Source organism: Agelaius tricolor, unplaced genomic scaffold, assembly GCF_023055355.1.
Source record: "Agelaius tricolor isolate 1412-34295 unplaced genomic scaffold, bAgeTri1.0.p SCAF_9, whole genome shotgun sequence".
Taxonomy (NCBI): Eukaryota; Metazoa; Chordata; class Aves; order Passeriformes; family Icteridae; genus Agelaius; species Agelaius tricolor.
Window position 1 is genome coordinate 30,660,731 of NW_027269269.1, and position 19,926 is coordinate 30,680,656.

The following is a 19,926-nucleotide window of genomic DNA, read 5'->3' on the forward strand; positions in this document are numbered from 1 at the left end:
CTCTGCAGTTCACCTTACACAAACTTCAAGTGCTCAGGCTAAGACAGTGCACCTGTTTTTCCACTCCCTCTGTGCTTGGCTACAGCCACCACAAAAGCAGACTGCTTGGCAGAGACTACTTTGGTTCAGCACTTGCAGAAATGCTTCTGGTTCCTCAGTTTAAAATTGTTCCAAAAAAAAGACTGGCCCATCATCTAAATATGGACTGCCGGTTGATTATTTCACTAAGTTCATCCATCTGACTAACTCTCAAAAGAAAAAGGCAAAAAGTGAGTTTTGATTGTCACCATCACCATTACCCACTGCCACCTCTTCCCCTGGCCCTCAGTAAAAAGTAGAAAGGAGTGAGGGTGTCTCATTCTTCTGATCAAGTGCTACTGATGTAGTTTCAGCAATGTTTTAAACACACACGTCTCTTAACTGGTTTTGCCACAATCCCCCAGACTAACACGACCAAATTCTGTTCAGCAGCCTCAGTGGAATTGCACAAGTTCATATCAACTCTGATTTCAGACCAAAGTGAATTTTATACCCAGATTTTGTAGCCTGACCAGTAGCCCATTCCAGTGTAACCTAGCAGGAGAACACTGTTAAGCACATGCAGATTAACAGGTTTCTCTGAGACATTTCAGACAGAACACAGTCAAAGATACAAATTCTCCTGATAAAATCTTGGCTCCAATATTTATTTTCTGAAAGGAACGAAAGCCTCAACATTTCATGCGTCTATGAGGGGAGGGGAGGAAGAAGCAAGTTAGGACAAGAATAATTCAATCCTATGAAAATGCAGTAATTATAACATTGTAGAATCACAGAATGGTTTGGGTTGGAAGGGACCTTAAAGGTCATCTAATTCCAACTCCCCAACCATGGGCAGGACACCGTCATCTCGACCAGGTTGCTCAAGCCCCATCCAGCCTGGCCTTGGACAATGAGGGATGGGGAAGCCAGTGCAGTCATCCCATCACAGTAAAGAATTTCTTCCTAATATGTAATCTAAATCTACTCTTTTTCAGTTTGAAGCCATTCCCCCTTGTCCTGTCACAACCTGCTCTCATAAGAAGTCCCTCTCCATCTCTCTCATAGGCCACATGAGGTACTGGAAAGCTGCTACAAGGTCTTCCTGGAGCCATGTCTTCCTCAAGTCAAAAAATCCCAACTCTCCCTGCCTGTTCTCATAGGAAAGGTGCTGCAGCCCTCTGATCAAATGCATACCCCTCCTCTGGACTTGCTCCAACAGGTCCATGACTTTATTATACTGGGGATCCCAGAGCTGGATGCAGTTCTCCAGGTGGAGTGCCACAAGAACAGCATGGTGGGTGAGAAGTGAAAAAAGCATTTTGTTGGAACACTTATTTAAAAAAAAAGCTAATTGTTTTAGAGCAGTTAAAAACATGAATGCTTCAGTAATAAACAACTCCTATCAAAAAAGTTACCTAAATATATGACTATGCTATTTTCATACAGATCTTGAATCAAGTGTATGTGAAAATGAAAATGACGACCCTTTCAGGATGAGTGATTCATCTTACTTTGGCTTGTTCTCTTAAGAGTAAGAAATAGTCAGTAATTTTCCTGTTTTAATTTTTTAAGGAATGTTTTCTTTTTATTTCTTTATAAAAACTGACCATTTTAAATGTTTGCAACCTGCAATAGCATTTTGACCTTTGCTCCAATTTTCCTCTGATTTCTATTCAGCTTTCTAATCTTAGCATATTTAGTTCTACTAGACCACAATAACTGCTGAGACTTTGAATACCCTATACATTGATACAAAAGAAAATAGAAAACCAGGACAAAGACAGGATCATGAAACCTATGTTTCCACCAGAGAGTGAAGGCCATAAAACCACTTCTTGAAGTGTGTAATTCCTCCTTTTTGGGAGGCAAGGGCAAAACTGCATTTGTACACAGTTTGTGTAACTGCACTACCAGGCCTCAGGCCCACTGCATTTCTGAGCACACCTCTTCTCTTACCGGATGTCTAAGTCTGCATTCCTTAATGGTCACAAATACTGCTACACAGTTCCCCTGCTGCAGAAAAAATGCATGGAGCTGCAGAGTCAATACACGTTATCAAGCTTTTTGACTGCATGGATGCTATTAATATTTTGGTAGGGTGGGGGGTAGAATTCGTGTCAGCCACAGAGCTGCTATGGCATATATACCAATTTCTTTTTCCTTATTTCTTTTCCCTCTAACACATTATCAATACATGCAGCATCCAGTAACAACCTGGTTTCATGTTTTGCTTTCTCTGACCAGCAGTGCTAGATTCCTTCCTGGATGTTGTCAAGTGCCACCTCTACCATTAAAGTCACAATCACATACCACATAGTCAAATGGAAAGCTTGTAACAGCAATTTAAAAATAATTAGTTTTTTAATATTAAGTATGTATCTGTGTAAACAGAGATCTGTTGATCTCTATCTTTTAGAAGTTACAGAGGGGTCTAGCATGCACAACAACAACAACAAAATATGACCACGGTGTTACCTAGTGAGCTACTCTGCATTCCTTAATGGCAGAAGATACTGCCCAAGGCATCTGCTATTACAAACAGGAACCAGATAATAGATGCTAAAGTCGTCTAAAAAAATATATTCTGCTTAACAGAAACAGATACTGTTACAAATGAACTCTTTCTGAACAAAGAAATCATATCAGCATTTCAGATGTTATTGTTGCTAGATGTAATTTAACAAAAAAAAATCTAATTGCAATTTGCCTTTAAATTACAAACCAATGCTAAATTCCACTGTAATATTATGTAACTCAATTTATATTAAAATAAATTGCAAATGTTTGATGTCAAAACTGTAAACAAAGCTCAAACACTCAACAGGTAAGTCTTCCTTGAAGTACCAAGAACAAGTATTAGGTTTAGAACTAAGTTACCTGAAACTAATACTTTCCATTGCATCTGCAGAGTCTTTGCTCCATAAGTCACTTAATGGCACTTCCTGTAAAGCCGGGAAACTAACTGCAAATTGAAAGAGTAAGATTATTTGTTTTCCTTCTCTTCTGAGAAAACAAAGAAGTTTGAGTTCTGTTAGTTCTAAAAGCTTGCATTCACTTAAGCAGAATTAGTTACCTTACTAGGGATAATATTTTAGTTTTATTTTAAGTGCAAAATCTATTTGCATTTATTTGTGTGTTTGTGCATGAGTGTAATTTTATTAAGTAGGACATTTTTAAAGGCCACAATCAAAAAAAGGCATAATTTGTCATGTCCTAAATAAAAACTTTCTTAACAGTTGCAATCTAGATAAATGCACATAGGCCATGAAATCACTTAGAATTAGAAACTGTGTAGAGGCATACAGTGCATGCTCTGAAATAACAAAAAAAAAGTAGTGCCTAATTTAGTGTAAAGGATAAATTGGGCAACATATTTTAATGGCGTCTACCAATGGAGACTGCTCCTGAAAAAACAAAAATACCAAAGCAAAATGAGATGACAAGCACCAATTTAACCCATGTGTTTATTGAGCGCAATCCTGATTTAAATCAGTTCAGTAGGTATAACTGGAATGTCAAGGCAGCAGACACGGGAGTGTACGTAGAGAGGGGCTCACAATGGCCAAGAATAGGAGGCATGAAATCTCCCCTGCTTTCAGTGTGCCTGCCCCCACTCTCTCCTTCAGCCCTACTCAATCTCTGCAAAGCCTGTTAGAGCTCCACAAAACACCATCCCCCACTCAAAGATATTTTTTCCCCCTCTAGGATCCTTGAATAAGAGAACACATACTGTCCCCACTGTAGATCTGAACTGTGCCCTTCTCTCATGTAACCCACTGCATGGGGATGTCTGTGATGACAACCTCACCTCCCATTTTGATTTCCTTCTTTCTGCGAAAAGTAACAGCAAACGTCAAATGCAGCCCTGTTTCCATCCAGAAAAGCAAGGCTGCACACAGAAACCAGATCAGCCGCAGCAGAGAAACCAGCAGAACGCTTCTTAGACAAAACACAGTATCTGGTCAGTTTTCTCAGGTGCTTCCCTCAGTGCACTGCAGCATCCTCTCACTCACTTCGGCCCCATCAGCACATGGCGCAGCGAAACAGAAAGCTTGACAGGGACATCCTCGAGAGTCCACTTCACTATATAAATAAATAATCCATTTCCTCTAGACATCTCTCTCAGGAGGGCAGGATCTTCCTTTGCTGATTAAAAACCAGGAAGACGTCACAGGCGCACAGACCCAAAAGCTTTGTTTGGAGCTCCCACCTGAGCAACAGGCCCACCCTGAGTAGCAGCAAACAAAGTGATTTCAAAATCGGCAACTGAGTATCCACATCCCTTCAACAGCTTCCTCCAAAGGAGTCTGAAGGACCAAACTATGGCAAGGGCGCTCACACTGTGGCAGATTTTAGCGGGGTCGCTTTCAACCATGGACTTTATTTACCCTCTGCTGCTTTGGTACACTGTGCTGAGGCGAGACAGACAAACACAAGCACATACAAGAGATGCAAGGGAAATACTCAACACTCAAAAATTATTTAACACACACACACAAATGGGCAATTTTCTCATATTAATGGACATCTCATGGTAATAAGAAATAGACAAATTCCACCATTACACTTAGTTATCTGTAATTTACTTTCCTTATTTAAGGTCTTCCACACTAAGAAATAAAGTAAAAAACTTCCTTTCCTTGCTCTACTTCTGACACTTGTGCATTTTATTTAGTCCAACCATTTTAGAAGAATGGCACTGGAGCTTCTGTTTACTCTGTCAGCACTAAAACACATTTTTAATCAATACAACAGAGGAAGTAAATTGTGAATAATTGTCTGCATTAATATATTTGCTACCAGCTTTGTCATTCTTTAATTTACACACACCAAATTTCCCCCTATAAACACCTCTGTTTCTCCAAAAGCAGCTGGAAATTAATTATGCTGGTTTTATTTTCTTATTAATTCATATGCTATAGTTCTGTAATCAGTGCAGGATCATGCTGCAATTTTGCATACTTGTTTCAAAATACATTATGAGCACTTGATGATTGATGTTTAACACAATGTATGAAAGAGCATCTCAAACAAATTAGAGGGAATACAAATAAAGAAACTTAAATAAGAAAAAGAATTACACATATATCCAAACAAAAGCTAGACCCTGGAACTCACAAGTCTGCATGGAACACTGACTGATTAGAACTGAGCTAGGCAAGAAGTTTACACTACTCTGCATGAAATTTGGATATAAAGAAACCTTTTGGAAAGAGAAAGAACAGCTGAAGATAGCTTTACCAAAGAAGTGGAGGTGAAAGTGGTACTTCTTTCCAAATCTATCATCTCTGCCCATTGATTTGAAGTACATCAGAATGCTTTCTTTCCCTAGACAGACAGCCAACTTGTGAAGCAAACATACTTGAACAAAATGGCTTACATGCCAGAAGACTTATCATCTACAAAATGGCATTCTCACACTTCATGCTCTTCCACTCTCTTCTCATTTACAGGAACTCTGCATGTTTCAGCAATGTCTCTCTCTATTCCCAGCTCACCATCAGGTCAGGGATGGCCTGTAAGTTTGTGAGTACAACAGGTGCCAGTCCCTGACAGGACTATCTGCACATCAATAACTAAGGATAATGTGAAATCTGCATCTTTCCTGAGGAATTACAGGCCACCAGAACTTCAGCCAGCAAACCAGCAAAAGGGTGCACATTGCTGATGATGCAGGTCTGGTTCTGGCTTTTTGTTCAGGAATTCACCTGTACAATTGTAACTGCAGGATCAGGTTCTTCAGCCATGAGGTTCAGAGAAACTGATGCTCCTGTGCTTCCCCCATAAGTCAGCATGATGTTGCCGACTGTAGTTCACTGTAGGCAGGATGTGGCTCAAAGACCACCACTTAAGGAAAGCAAACCCAAACACAGCCACCCACAAAAATGAAATGAAGTAAGAAATCAAGTCCTCCCTCAGTCCTTCCATTCTCATCTAATGTTTTCTTTATCCAGCTTCACCTTCAAATTTCTCTTGAAGTCTCTCTTAAACATTGCTTTGCCAACCACAAAACAATGCATTCTCTCACATACACAAACAAAAACTTAGAATTATTTGTTTCATAGAAGAACACACAGGCTGCAGAGGGAAGATGTACCATTCTACTGCAAGAGACGTAATCCTAACTATTACTGTGTGACATGCTTTCCCCACTCCCATTGGTGGGTACCTCTTGACTGTGCAAGGCATGAGTACAAATGAAAAACAAAATATTCAAAACAAAAAGATGGACAACTTCTAACAAGATTTAAGTTTAAAAGTCCTTATGTAGCCAGCAGAAAAAACATATTGGGGAATGAAGTGAAAGGTATTGATTGAAAGCCATCAAACACTGAAACATTGCCTGACACTCTGCAGCACAGTACAGTCACCAATCCTTTACCCAGCTCACCAGTGCACAGGACCAGGCTTAAGACTTCCTCACTTGAATCCTGCAACAGGCCAGCTCAGTTCTCAGGAACAGAACCGAGTAGCAGGCCTTCAATGCATGTGCCTAGTCCTGCCTTGGGGACCCTGGGGTTTCAGAAGCACAGGACAAAGCCCCTCCCAGGAGTGAGGGTGGCAGAAATCTTCTTGTTCCTACACCTGTGCAAGAAGAGAGCGATCCCATAGCCGGGAAGCAGTTAGGGGCATTCCACAATGTCTCAAAGCAGACAATTTGCTACACACATAATGCCTTTCAGAAAGAAAACGTGATAAACCCTCAAACAAAACACCACACAGCCAGAGGGAAGACACCTTCCCACTTTCCCTCAGAAAGGGAAGGTGTAGACAGGGCTTGATAAGCTTCTTGTCAAGAGAGCTTCCACTTGCATTAAGTTCCATAGATCCCATGTTGTGCTAGTCCACTGAATTATTTTTATCTTTGCTGAATGAGGCTCTGTGACATTAAGGGTCAATAAAATGCTGCTTCTTACTTTCAGCATTTGCTACATTTTATAAAATGTCTTATTTAGAGACACCCACGTGAAAGATTTCTGACAATAAAAATTCCATGCTTCCTAAGCAACTGATTTTCTTAGTGCAGCCTCATAAAATCCTGTTAACTTTCCTTTCCCTCGCTAAAAATTGAAATGTTGTTGTACTAGGTTTCTTTGTACTCAGATATGCCTGAAGCCAGTTTATTTTCACATGCTGAATTGTCCACGCTCATAAGGACTTGCTATTACATTATGCATTTGTGTGCTATAAAGGAAAAACACCAACACTGGAAAGTGTCAAAACCATGTTTTTCCTCTTTGTTGATTAATTTTTTAGGTAATTAAATTTATTAGAAATAATAAAACACTGCTACCATTGTGAAAACACTACAAATAGGTCTACACACAGGCATTAAGTAAAGTGTGCTTTACTCCTCAAATACACCTCCAATTTTTACATCAAATTTTTATTTTGAGTAACAAAACACCGGTAAACAGCAAATGTGAAAATCTTACATATGTTTACCATTTCTAGAAATAAAACTACAGTAAGCAAGTTACTCTACTACAATACTGCCAGAGTGCCAAAGTAGTTGCTTCTGTCAATTCCATGTTTTATAAGAAAATCAGTTGTCATTTTACATTAGATTATGAATATGAAAAAATAATTTAATTGTGAAGAACTATTTCACATTAATCACATTTTAAAAACATCACTATGAAGAATCATTTTCTTCCTTGCATTAACTTTACCAAGTTAGTATTAAATAAATAGGGGTAATAAATACTGCAATAAACAGCAGTTTAAATACCATGTTTACTGGCAAAAGCTCTTAAGTAAGCTCTCCTCCTACTTTACACTGTCTTGTCAATAAATATAACCAAATTGTAAGTCAGTAACTTCACAACATTCTGAAGGTGGGATTTTTTTTAAACAGCATTATGAATGAAAGTGGAGTATTGGCAGAAGATGTCCAAGTGGCACAGAATTCAGTGAGTCTACTCACATCTCAAGAGAAGCACTTATCAGGAAAGTTTCAGAGCAAGGGAAAGGACACAAAACTAAGGAGTCAGATGCAGATTTTATTCCATTCCCTGCTACTGCTAACCTGCTAAGTGACTGCAGGAAAGCCTACGCTCCTTCGCAGCTTTTTATCTCAGATGTCTAAAACTGGGAAAAAAATGATTGTTCCTGATCTTGAGGTGTGTGATTACAGTATGGCTTGTGTACTTCACCAAACAGGACAGAAGTACATAAATAAGGCAAGGCCTACAATTGCCAATTATTAATAATATCACTATTCTTGAGAAAATAACACGTGCCTTTTTTCTTTTTCAAGCAATGCAAAACAGCAGCCCATCAAGCCATTTTTAAATTCAGAGTAATCCTTAGGCTGGTTCAGATATTACCCTTTCCAAAACTACCCAAAATGGTAGGAGTCTTTTGTGAAATTCCCATGTCCACCAGGACCACACTCACCCCATTACTCTCAGACAGAAACACTGTATCATTAGTGATCTTAAAAAAAAACCAAAACCAAAATAATAAAAAGGAAGTAAGTCCTAATAATCTTTTGACATGAAACTGAAGAAAAAGGCTTCTGGCAATAATACTCCAGGAAAGGGATGGTACAAGGAAAAGAAATAACACTACAGAAGTTAGAAAGATAACTTTAACCTATTTCTTTTCAAGAATATTTTGAAATACATATGATAATAAGTTCAATCCAGCTTTATAGACCCCTAAATAATAATGAAAACATAAATTTTGAAGTTTACAGTAAGCTACAACAGTATCTATACTGCTTTGAAAAACTTAAATCACTCATGAAAACTGTTCCAATATAGAGGTGCCATATGATTTAATGATAGAGGGAAGTACTGTCACTCTCCATTTAGAAGTGACCAAGGGACAGAAGGCTATGCTTCTAAAAGTAAAAACCTTGGAAGCCATCAGCAGGCCAAAGCTGTGCTGCTGATTCCACTGGTGGCCACAGCAGGCCATCATCATGACAGGGCACATGAAGTCCAACTTGGGTCCAAAATTTGGAAAGCAGCTTCTGGTTTTGACTACATCACTTGCCAGAGCTCACAGAGACACCCTGCAACACACTCAAAAAATAAAATGAGAGTTTTACTTCAGCTCCTATTTTAATTTATAGTACCTTCCTCCACCAAGGAACCACCTTCGGATAAAGAGGGGGATCTGAGCACTACACAAGCCATGTACTGTTGAAAGAGAAGCAGCGTCCTACCTCCCAGGCATCCAAATTTCACTGCAGGTGTATTTACAAACTTCACATCACAGCAGTGCCTTGCACACCACAGGTCTCATCAACCTTACCTGCACCTTTTCCACCACCGCATGCGGTGGAAGAGCACCTCAGCCCAGCTCATTCAGTCAAGTTCTCCTCTCTTCACACCACTCTTTCCCCAACTCTGTGCCAGAGGACTGCCCTGCCTAATGCCATGTTCATGAGCTCCAGAGACACTGCGCATCCTCAGCCCCTAGACCATGAGTGGCAGCAACCTGGAAGAACTTTAAGCTCTGAATGTGGGCAATCATACCAGTGAATTTAACAAGACTTGTCATCTGCTTCAAGATATTCACATGCTTACAGGATTGCCAATTACAGAACCACTAATTTACGAACAAAGTGTATTAAGAGCATTCCGGATGAACAGGAAAAACATTAGTTATAAAATAATGGCATGATTACCTCTGATATTTTATGTGGAAAACTGACATTTAATGTCTTTAATTATTCACACAACAGCTATGAAAGAGAAAGGTTTTCTTCCTTGAAGGGAAAAATAAACATGGACAAATTCCTCTCACCATCACTCCTACACTCCTTTCCTAAATAAACCTCCTGCAGAAGCCAATGGAAGTTTTGCAGGCAATAAGCTTACAGCAAGCAGCCCCCAAAAAACTCCAAAGGGTCAAGGGCAAGCGTCTTAAATACTCTGAGTTTACCTCCACACAGAAACCAGTTACGTTTCCGCTAAATTACATGCCTGCTTGACATGGTTTAGCAGCTTGCTGTGTCAAGAGGGACAGTAGTGTGCAACAAACTTTTGAGAGCTTGGGCCAATTTTTGAAACATCCACAAGGCCCCCTGCAAAGCAGCTCATCACCTTCTATCTTGTGACACACCAGCCCTGCAACGGCACTCACCAAGCAAACCAGAACTCCTGTATGTCAGGACTGAATGACTAAAATCCAGCCATGAACAGTTACTTTAGTGAGAATGTGTAACAAAAGAAATCTTCCCTTTCACCAAAATAAAAACTCCCTAAAGTAAACAGAGATTTCTAGTCATGGACAAACCTAACAACACCTCTATTCTCACCTTAACTAGGCACATTATTTTCATTGCCTTTTTTTTTAAGCTACAAGGAAACGTATTTCTTCTCTTCCTCTAAAGCTCCTATTATGCTTTTTTGGTAAAAATGGTACCTTACCCTTTTCTTTGTTCAAGCCAGTTCAACATCAGGTGAGACATACATTTAGCACGATGCACAAAACCAAGGTCCCCCAAGTGTGGGAAGATTATGATCACCACTTCACTGCCAGATCGACATTCCATGCATCCGAAAGACTTCATAACAAAACTAAAACCAGATAATGACTCAAGACCTGAGTCAAGGTCTCCGAGCTATTCTTGTTCAGTATCCTTTACTATTACTTGAAATAAATAAAATGTCCATAGCACTTACAGCACTCTCATGTGGCTCTTAACTGAAAACACAGAAAATTAAGCTCAGAAATCAGACCATTTGTATTCAGCCCTGATCAACATTTTGAAGCCTATCTGCCAGTTTTGAATTTCCACAAGCATTTTTACTTAGAAAAAACTTGCAAAAATTACTCTTCACAGAACACAATCCTTGTCAGTAATACTATAAAACCAAAAGCAATATTCTCCTATGCAACTAGTTTGTCACAAAAAAATTCAGTAATTGAATTTGGTGTTTATACTCTGAGACCTGCACATACTAACCACATCGCATACAAAATCCAAAAACCTGAAATTTGAGTGTAAATCTGCAGGAACTGGAGAACAGCAGAATTCTCCCTTCAAACCAACTGCCCACAGTGGTTACCCCAGCCTTAACACTAGCTTTGTGGTTATAATATCATACCAGAACAGCTGCTCCCAACAGCCCCCTTCAAGTCAGCATGTTTGGGACCGTCACTTATCCTATGTCTGCTATACACTGCCTGCAAAAGGTCAGGAGTATGTTGTTAATCATTTGCATTTATGAGTACTAAGCTTACCCCAAATACATGTCCTGTCTTGTTTTTAATTATGTGCAGAATAGTACCAAGAAGATATGCTACCTCCCACTTCCCATTTTGGGCCAAATGCAGGTCAGTGACAGCATGGGCAATTGTATGAGAAGTGCTCCAAATGCCACTCATTTTATGCCATTTTTAAATGCGACCCCAAAAGTTTAGAACCTCTTCTTTAAACTACCACTTCTACTTCAGCTTAAAAGGTGTCAAACCCCTCAAAAGTTATCATAACTTTTCCCAGCATGCAGATTAAAAAAAAATTGCTGTGTACCTGAAAATGTAGGAATACTAGTAAATTAGTCACTAAGATACATATTTTAAATTGATTGGTATCTGCATTCATCAATGCCAAAAGTAAAAACAGTGACACAGAATGAGCATGGATGGAACTCTAATTAGCTCTCAGTTTACGTGTTAAAACTGAAGAAACTCCTGTTGCATCAGCATTACAGTTCTGCTAAACTTGTCATTGATTCTTGACCTTCAGAGTTTTCTAATTACCTATTCAGTTTACATTCTCAAACTTTTCTATCACTGAATTTTAAAAGGACTTTACATGCTCATTACATTTTCGACCTGTGTGTTACACTTTGCATATTCTAATGTTACTTTGGTCTAAAACTTTTGCCCTAAGTCAATCAGCTGGTTGTCTTTACAAAGTTTAAGGGAAAAAAAACACCACTAAAAAAAAAATAAGCAAAGAGAGCTCCAAATATGCACAACCTTTTAATTTCCAGGTTACTTGGAGGAACCCCTACATACAAACTTTGTATTCTAGCAGTAGCTATTAGCACCTGGAGAAGACATGTTTTCTGAGGTGCTAAAACCAGAACAAGCATCTTCCTCATATAAAGAGGCAGCATGAGGACCTCTATCTTATCAACAACAACCAAGTTCTTTTTTCATGTGTACAGTTCACATACTTACCCAGAAAGGCAAATGGAAATTACAGACAGACGAAGATGAAGCTGTCTCAAAGTCTTTGTCATGTGATAGTGACCTATAAAGTATCAAATAAAGGCACATCATCAGCACACCATGATTTTACAATATTGCAACTCACCACATCGCCAACAAGAGGAGAGATCCCAAAACTTGAAACTTGCTTCCTCCTCACCCCCATCCCAGCTAAGCTGTCATTAAAACAAGATGACAGTCGCAGGAAACCGTAAGGAGCAAACAAAAGATGCACCGTGTCTTTAGAGGGCATTAGGAGTGGGCAAATGGAGCAAATCATCTGAGTGTGCATCAGCAGGGTGGGCTGTTCTTCCTCTGTCTCTCTCTCTCTCTCACACGGATGCATGTTTATGAGAGCGCACAGACCCACATACATACACACAGAGATGCATCACGTAATTATTTACACGCACACACAGTGATACTCGCATGTACTATCAAAATAAAAGGCAGAAAGTTGACCACCATCTGCAAGGAGGCATACATAACAATAACCCCCGGGAACTTACACAAGTGAGCGATCAATCCCCGCGCGTGGATAAGCCAAACAACGCAAAAATTAACAAGAAGAATAAGCCGCCAGACCGCAGGTACGAGAACGACCAGGGGAAAGAGACAGACAGACAGAGCGACGGACGAAGGCTGCAAGGCTGGAGCACAGTTTCAGGTAATGCCCGCTGCCCCCCGGCAGAGCCCAGCCGAGCCGCCCGGAGTGCTGCGGCCGCCCAGCCGCCCCTCCGCCACCGCAGCCCGCGGGGAGCGACCCCCGGCCGCCGCGGGGGGAGCGGCGCTCGCAGCCGCCGCCCGCCCTCCGCCCACCCTCGCCCGTGCAAAGTGTAGGGCCACCGGAATCCGGGCTCCGGGGTGGGGTGGAAAGAAAAGGTATTAAATATGGAGAAAGACCGCCGTGACCCAGGGTTTTCCCGTCTCCCCTCCTCGCCCCCCGCCCCCGGTCACCATCAAGTTTGCATCCTAGTTACAAAATGTCGATCTTGAAGGCTGACAAGACACAGGGAGAGGGGGAGAGAACGAGAGAGAGGGAGAGAGTGAGTGAGAGAGAGAGACGAGAGAGTCCATCTTGCTTTGAGGGGGGAGGAGAGGAGCAATAATGCAGCGCATAAATCTCACCCTCCCGGGGGAAAAGTCTGCACAACACCTTTGGGGGCGGGCGGGCGCGCAGGGAAGGGGCGGCGGCGCGGGGGGCTCCCCGGCCCTCCCAGCTGCCCTCCCCGGCGGGCTCCGGCGAGGCAGGCTGGCAGCAAACACCTCCCTGCTGCTCCCCTCCTCCTCCCCGCGGGCCCGGGCGATGATCCCGCTGCTGCCGCCGCCGCTGCCACCGGGGAGGAGGTGCCGCCGCCGGGAGAGCCCACATGGAGACCGGCACCCCGTCCCTGCCCCGGCGGCCGAGCCGGGCCCCTCCGCCGCCCCGCCGGGTTGCGGGACTTGGACGTGTCACCAGCAGGACGGGCAATGGTTTCGGCGCCCCAGGCCCGAGTGACCACCGCCGGCCTGGCGGCGCCCCGGCCTCCCCGCACACACTCACCTCCGCAGAAAACTTTTAACCGCGGGCCTTCCCCGGAAAAAGTGGCGAATCCGCCCCGCACACGGTTAAAGCCCCGCGGCCCCCCGGCTCGGCTGGCGGCGAGCGGGGGAGACCCGGGCACGGTCCTTCCCCGCCCCGGCGGGGAGGGAGGGAGGAGGCAGCAGGCAGGGAGGGAGGGGGCGGGCAGCCGCCTGCCGGTGCCTCTCGCCCCGCCGCCGTGCATGTCGCCTCGGCGGCTCTCGCATCGCTTCGTTTTACCTTCCTCATTCAGCGGCGGCAGCGGGCTGCCACCGATATTCCTAACGCAAACCTGCTGCCGTGCGGCGCCCGGGATTAACGCGACTGCCTCCTTCTCCCCTGCCTCCAACCCTTCCTTCCCCGTCCTCCTCCTCCTCCTCGCAAACCCACACTGGATCGGCTGTCCTCACATCTATGCAAGTTTCATACATTGCAAATAAACCCGAGAGGAGGAAGAGCGAAGCGCCTGGCGGGGAGCGGGGGAGGAGGAGGAGGAGGGCTGCTTTCTGTAATTTACCAGCGACCCGATCTCGCAGCAGCAAATAACAGCCGAGCACCCATCCGGCTCCCGGCGGCCGAGAGAGACCCCCCCGAGGCAGCCGCCCCCTCCCCAAGGCGCCCCTCGCCAAGTTTTCTGTCATCGCGACCACCCAATGTCACAACTTACCTTCAGAAATAGGACTTCGCGCGGCCGAGGCCTGCCGCCACCTCCCCCCGGCCCCCGCCCGCCTTCCTCCCTCCCTCCCTTCCTCCCTCTCCACCTTAAACTTATTGACACAACATAATCCCGCATCCACGCGAAACTCCGGCAGGGCCGCCCGCCAGCCCGCCCCCCCGCTGCCCACCGGGGCCGCCGCCGCCCCGGGTGCATCGCCGATGACTACCGGAAAACGCACAGCCCAACTCTCCGGCCGAGCCCGGCCGCCGCTGTTGTTGTCGGGGTCGGCGCCGGGGTTTTTCCTCCCGCTCCCCGTGCGGCCGCTGGATCGGCTGCTTCCCCCTCTCCGGTTTTATATCCCCCCCGCCCTTTCTCCCGGCGGCGCGGAGCCCCCCAGGCCGGCGGCAGCCGATACCGATCCGCGCACTCTCCCCCGCGCCTCGCCGCCCCTCGGGATGAAGTTTCGTTTCTGTCTGCCGCGATTTCCCTGTCAAGTCCCCCCGGAGGAACGCACCGAGCGGCGGCCGGTGGCCATCCCTCCTCCTCCTCGCCCTCCTTCCCCTTCCTCTCTCCGCCGCTGCTCTTGCCTCTCTCTGTGGCGGCGAGAGGTGCCTGGTTTCAAACGCAGCCTGGCACTGGCTGGCCTACCCCCGCCGCCTCTCGGGCTCAGCTCGCTGGTGTTTTAAATGCCCTGCGCTGTACCGCGATCCACTTGGCCCCCTCCCCGTCACATACCCCCGGTCACCCCTACCCTGCCGGCCGGGCGGAGGGCTGGCGGCACCAACCCACCCGTCCTCCGCTGCCCAAACTTTCAAAACGAAGGCAGGGCTGGTAAGAGGGAGGAAAAGTGACTGGGAGCCGCGGCAGCCGCCGCGCCGGGCAGGGGAAGCTCCGCGCCTCCCTCCCGTCCGCCAGCGCCGCAGGAGGGGTGCGGGGGGCTGCTCCGCCACTGGGGCGCGGAGCGTAAAGCGTGGGGCGAGGGCACCCCTTTCCCTATCTCTCCCTCCCTGCCGCTGCCCATCTCCGCCCGCCTGCCCGGTGCGGGTCTGCCGGCGGGGGCACTCACCTCGGCGGGGTGCGCACCGCGCCGCTGGGCCGGACGCGGCTCGCAGCGCAGCCCCTCCGCCTCGGCGCCCGCGGAACGCGGCTCCACACAGAGCCATGCAACCCGGGCAGCGCCACAACACTCCCCGCGATATAAGGCGCCCCGCCATTGGCCGGCGCGCTGAGCGACGGGCCCGCCGGCCACTCAGCGCTGCCGTTACACCCGCGGCCCGCGAGGGAGCCGCCGGCGCACACACTGCCCGCACACACACACAAAGATCGCCGCGCTGCCCCTCTCAGGGTTCGCGGAGCCCCCGGCGGTGGTGCCGGAGCGGGGTAGGGAGCGGGGGCCGCCCGGGGCAGCGCGGAGCCGTGGCGGCCACAGCGCCGGCAGCCACTGTCCATTGGCCGCTCGGGCAGCGCCGCGAGAGTAAACTACGTCTGCCCTGGGCAGTGCCGCGGGGTAGCGGGGTGCGGGCTCGGCCCGGCCCGGCGCACCCCGAGCAGCCTCCCGATAACTTACTCGGCCGAGTTGGGCGAGTTTCATTCAGAGGCCACGGCACGGCGAGCCAGAAGTTGCGGGAGGCAGCAGCGCATCCGCGCAGCCCCTGCTGGGGCGGTAAACACGGGCAGGCATCCCCGCGGCCCGCGGGCGGACGGGCCGGGCCGGCGCTGCCCCCTGACCCGGCGAGGGGGATTCAGGCAGCGGCGCCGCGCGGGGATACGGCGGAGCTCCGGGCGGTGCCCCCTGTCGTAGGAATCCTCGCCCAGGCGTGGCGGAGAGGCCCTCACCGGGCCAGCATCGACAGCACGGCCGGCTTCACATCGGCTTCCCATAGAGATCGCTCTGTTGGCAGAACTAGCCGAGTATAACGCTGGGGTCCGCGCCACGCTCCGTGTCCTGCCCGGTCCTCTGCCCTGCACTCGCGGACCGTACCTAACACATGGATGTGAAATTCATTTGAGAATTTCTGTGGCTGACGGGCTGATATGCACAAAGCGACAGTGTGAGGCCAGCAGCTTTTGTGTGGCTGCATGGCGATTGTGCTGATGGGTGTTGGAAGTGTAGTCCAACTTTCTGGGAGAAGCTCCCTACCACCACAGAAATGAAACACAGTGTGGAAGCATACAGCGTACACTGACCCTGTGTATTAAAGTTCGCGAGGGCTTGAATATATGCAACGTGAGACCCTCATGGTTTTTACACAGAAGACACATGGCATTTATTCTTAGAGTTAGGAAGAACTAATTTTTTTGTGTGGCTCTGTCTCTAGGCAGGATGCTGACTTCCAGTCAGCAATTGTGATATTAAAAAAATAGTTCTAATAAGAAAATAATAGTTAAGTTTATTTAATAATAAATAAAGAAATAATAGTTTATTTAATAATAAATTAAGAAATAATAGTCATAATAACAACGGAAATGTAGTCATTTTTTTTCCAATAGGAAAGCAATGTTTGTGTTTCATTTTGACTTTACACATCCAAGGATGTTGCAGAGTTTATTTCATATGTTCTCAGTCCTGTGCTTTTTTCCAATGTAATATGGTTAATTCCAGCATCTTTCCATGGCTTGTCTACTCTTCTGTCCTTCCCCAACCCATTTTCTCAGTATGGCAGAATTATGTTAAATAACCATGAAATAATATTTCTTATGTCTGAATAATGCAGTGCAGTAAAGTATAAGCTCATATTAGAAAACTAAATTGTATCCATGTTTCTGAGAAAGCATTTTAAATTAGCCTGCACATTTTTTCTTAAGATGTGACAAAAGTATTGTAAATGCCCCACCCTCTTGTTTATTGTAAGCAGGGGTGTGTTTGTCAGTGCCTGAATAATATAAAAATAACAGCATAAACATATTCTTGTAATTAATGCATTCTACTTCAGTATTTCATTTTCATTGCTAAGAAGGCAGAGCTGACCATCTATCTACTGGAAGTCAGGTGCATGTCAGGTGTCAGAGGCTGGGACACTGGCAAGTGAAGGCACACACATTTCATTAGTCACATATAAAAAGGTTGGCCTAATTTTTAGGCAGAGCTTCCTCCTATCATTTCCAGATTGTGCAGTACTTTGCAGTAGTGGGTAAGCAGCATCTTTTCTGTATGCATAAACAGTTGCTGGCAAGAGTAAGAGGCCTAATGCAGATAGTTAAAACTTCCATGGTGTAGTTTCTTACATGTCAGTATTAGTGCTATTAGTGTCCTGGATTCTTTTAGCCATATTAATAACACCACACCATGGAGCCTCTCATACCTCTTCATTGCTAAAATCCTGTCAAAGCAGGTAATTACTGAGCAATATAAGTGATGTAGGCACTTGACAGTATACATGAACCTCATTTTAAAGGTTGTTTTATTTTGTTGTTAACAGATCTCTCTATTACACTTGATACCTTTGTTGGCTCTTTCAGAAAAGAGGCCAAGATAAGGACACCTTGCATGTAATGTAGTTTTTTACAGCTGTACAAAATGGATATACAATGCTCCTAAGTAGAACAATTGTGTTTTGTGTCTGCTTCATACAGTTACAAATGGCTTGTGAGTTAGTTGCATGGCAGGCCACCTATTAGGTCCGTAGAAGCACCAGGATTTTTTCACCCTCTAAGAGAGATGAGTAAGCTGAGGTATGCTAGTATGTTCAGAAAACAGAATGTTTGCATTTCCACTGCCTTTGATTTATTCTGTCCATAGTGAAAGAGAGAACTGTATTTTCTTGGGTTGTCAATACAGGACCTTTTGCCAACACTGAAGTCATGAAGAGAAGACAGGGAGAGGATAGTAAATATTTCTGGGTTTCTATTTTTTTGTATATGATTTCAAGCAAATTAATCTCTTTTTATGCCCACTTGGAGATACTTCTGGCTTTCATCAGCCACTGTTATAAAGAGTTTTGAGGTGTTAGCAAGTGTCTCTGAGGAATTTTTCAAGGGACAGCAAGACAGCAAGTGCTGAAATTTTTTTAGTTGCTTGCTGATTAGTATTTTAGAACTCCACACAAGTTGCATTTCTAGATTTTTCTGCAAAAACTTGTGTCATCAGATGGGACTTTTCTGTCACTTGTGTGTAATTCGTATTAGTTTTTGAGAGTAATGCCCTGACCCTACCTTGTGGCAGGCTCACATGGGCTGCTGTGCACAGCCAGCCTGCACTAAAGTCGGTGCAGTTCAGCTCAGATAAAGCATTCGCTCTGTTGCATGCACAGTGGGATTTGGGACAAGTTGCACGTCCATGGAATTTGTGTGAGTTCATCTGGGTTTGCCTGCTTTGCGCTAAACTGGCAGCAGAGTATCTCCCTCTCAACTGCATGTCCCCTCCTAATTAACCCATGGCACACCATGAAAGACGTGTTTGTGGTCTATCAAGAGAGAAAAAATATTTCCATTCACTTTGTTCTTATTTAGGGATAACAGGAAAAAATAGTAGTATTAAAATAAATAATAGCAATTTATACCATATATGTATATTTTTAACTCCCCTCCTTTGTGACCTGCCATGGAGCTCAGTAGTGTTGGGGAGGGAACCGAGTTGGATCCTTAATTACCATCTTCTCTTCTTCTCCTGCCCAGGGCAGAATCTACCTGCTGCCTGTGGAACTGACCTGTCCACTGGTAGCTCTTCTGGACTGAGGTAGATGTGTGTTCCATGGCCAGTGTAAATTTATTCCCATAATAAAAAGGAAGCTTGGACTAGCCAGCTGCAGCCTGAGCCTGCAGGCCCTGGATCCCTTTGAGCTGCTACCATGGCTGACTACAAGTGACTGTTGTCATGTGAGCGGGGAAGGAAGGCCATAAGGCAACTCTGGGAGCATATGCTTTATCTGCGTTAAGCTTTGCACACAGCCTGGGGAGAAGCATGGGGAAGAAAGGGTGAGGCAAATGCAGCCTTATGGAGCATGTCCCACCTCTGTTGTTTTTTTTCTTGTGGCCTATGACCACCCACAGTCCATGGAATAGCATGGCATCCTCCAGGTTAAAAAACACTGGAGAAGGACAATGCATTAGTGGGCCTATTTTCCTTCCCAATGCACTTGTATAACATGGTAACATTAATAGCAATTTATGTGCAAGCAGTGAAGGGAGGAAGCATTTTAGCTGAACTAAAGCTGCAGAATATTCACTGCAGAGTAGGAACAGAGCCACAGGATCAGTGCAGGACAGCCATTCTTCAAGAAGCACACTTCTAGGAAGTCTATTGTTCCAACCTCAGCTCCACTTTCAGTTTCTTGAGAACTCAACAGAAGTTTGTTGCAGTCAAAGAAAGGGCCAACTTGTTCTGTTGGTTTCTCTGTACGAGGACAGTTATACTCTGACTATATTTCTTTGTTCCTATTCCTTACCTCTGTTCTTTCACAACATTAAAATAATCAGGGTACTTTCTTCATAATTTTGAGATTCTGCTTCTGAGTGTTGTTTTTCTATACTAGTGCATCTAGTTATCTAATTCCTACTGTCTCCTATCAAG

The 19,926-nt window shown here is 45.2% G+C and overlaps 1 protein-coding gene across 8 annotated transcripts in view; it reads right to left on the bottom strand.

Moving 5' to 3' along the window:
- Positions 1–15,605, bottom strand: part of BBX (BBX high mobility group box domain containing) — a 150,091-nt gene extending 134,486 nt beyond the window's left edge. For 4 of the 8 annotated variants that reach the window (XM_071433495.1, XM_071433497.1, XM_071433494.1 and 1 more), the window contains exons 1-2: positions 15,484–15,538; positions 12,169–12,241 (exon numbers count right to left, since the gene is read on the bottom strand). The gene's annotated coding sequence lies outside the window, so the exon portion shown is untranslated. Of the gene's footprint in view, positions 1–12,168; positions 12,242–13,741; positions 13,800–14,655; positions 14,729–14,931; positions 15,067–15,483 lie in introns of those variants that run through there. The other 4 variants (XM_071433500.1, XM_071433492.1, XM_071433499.1 and 1 more) reach the window with 4 other exon arrangements.
- Between the last annotated feature and the right edge of the window lie 4,321 nt (positions 15,606–19,926).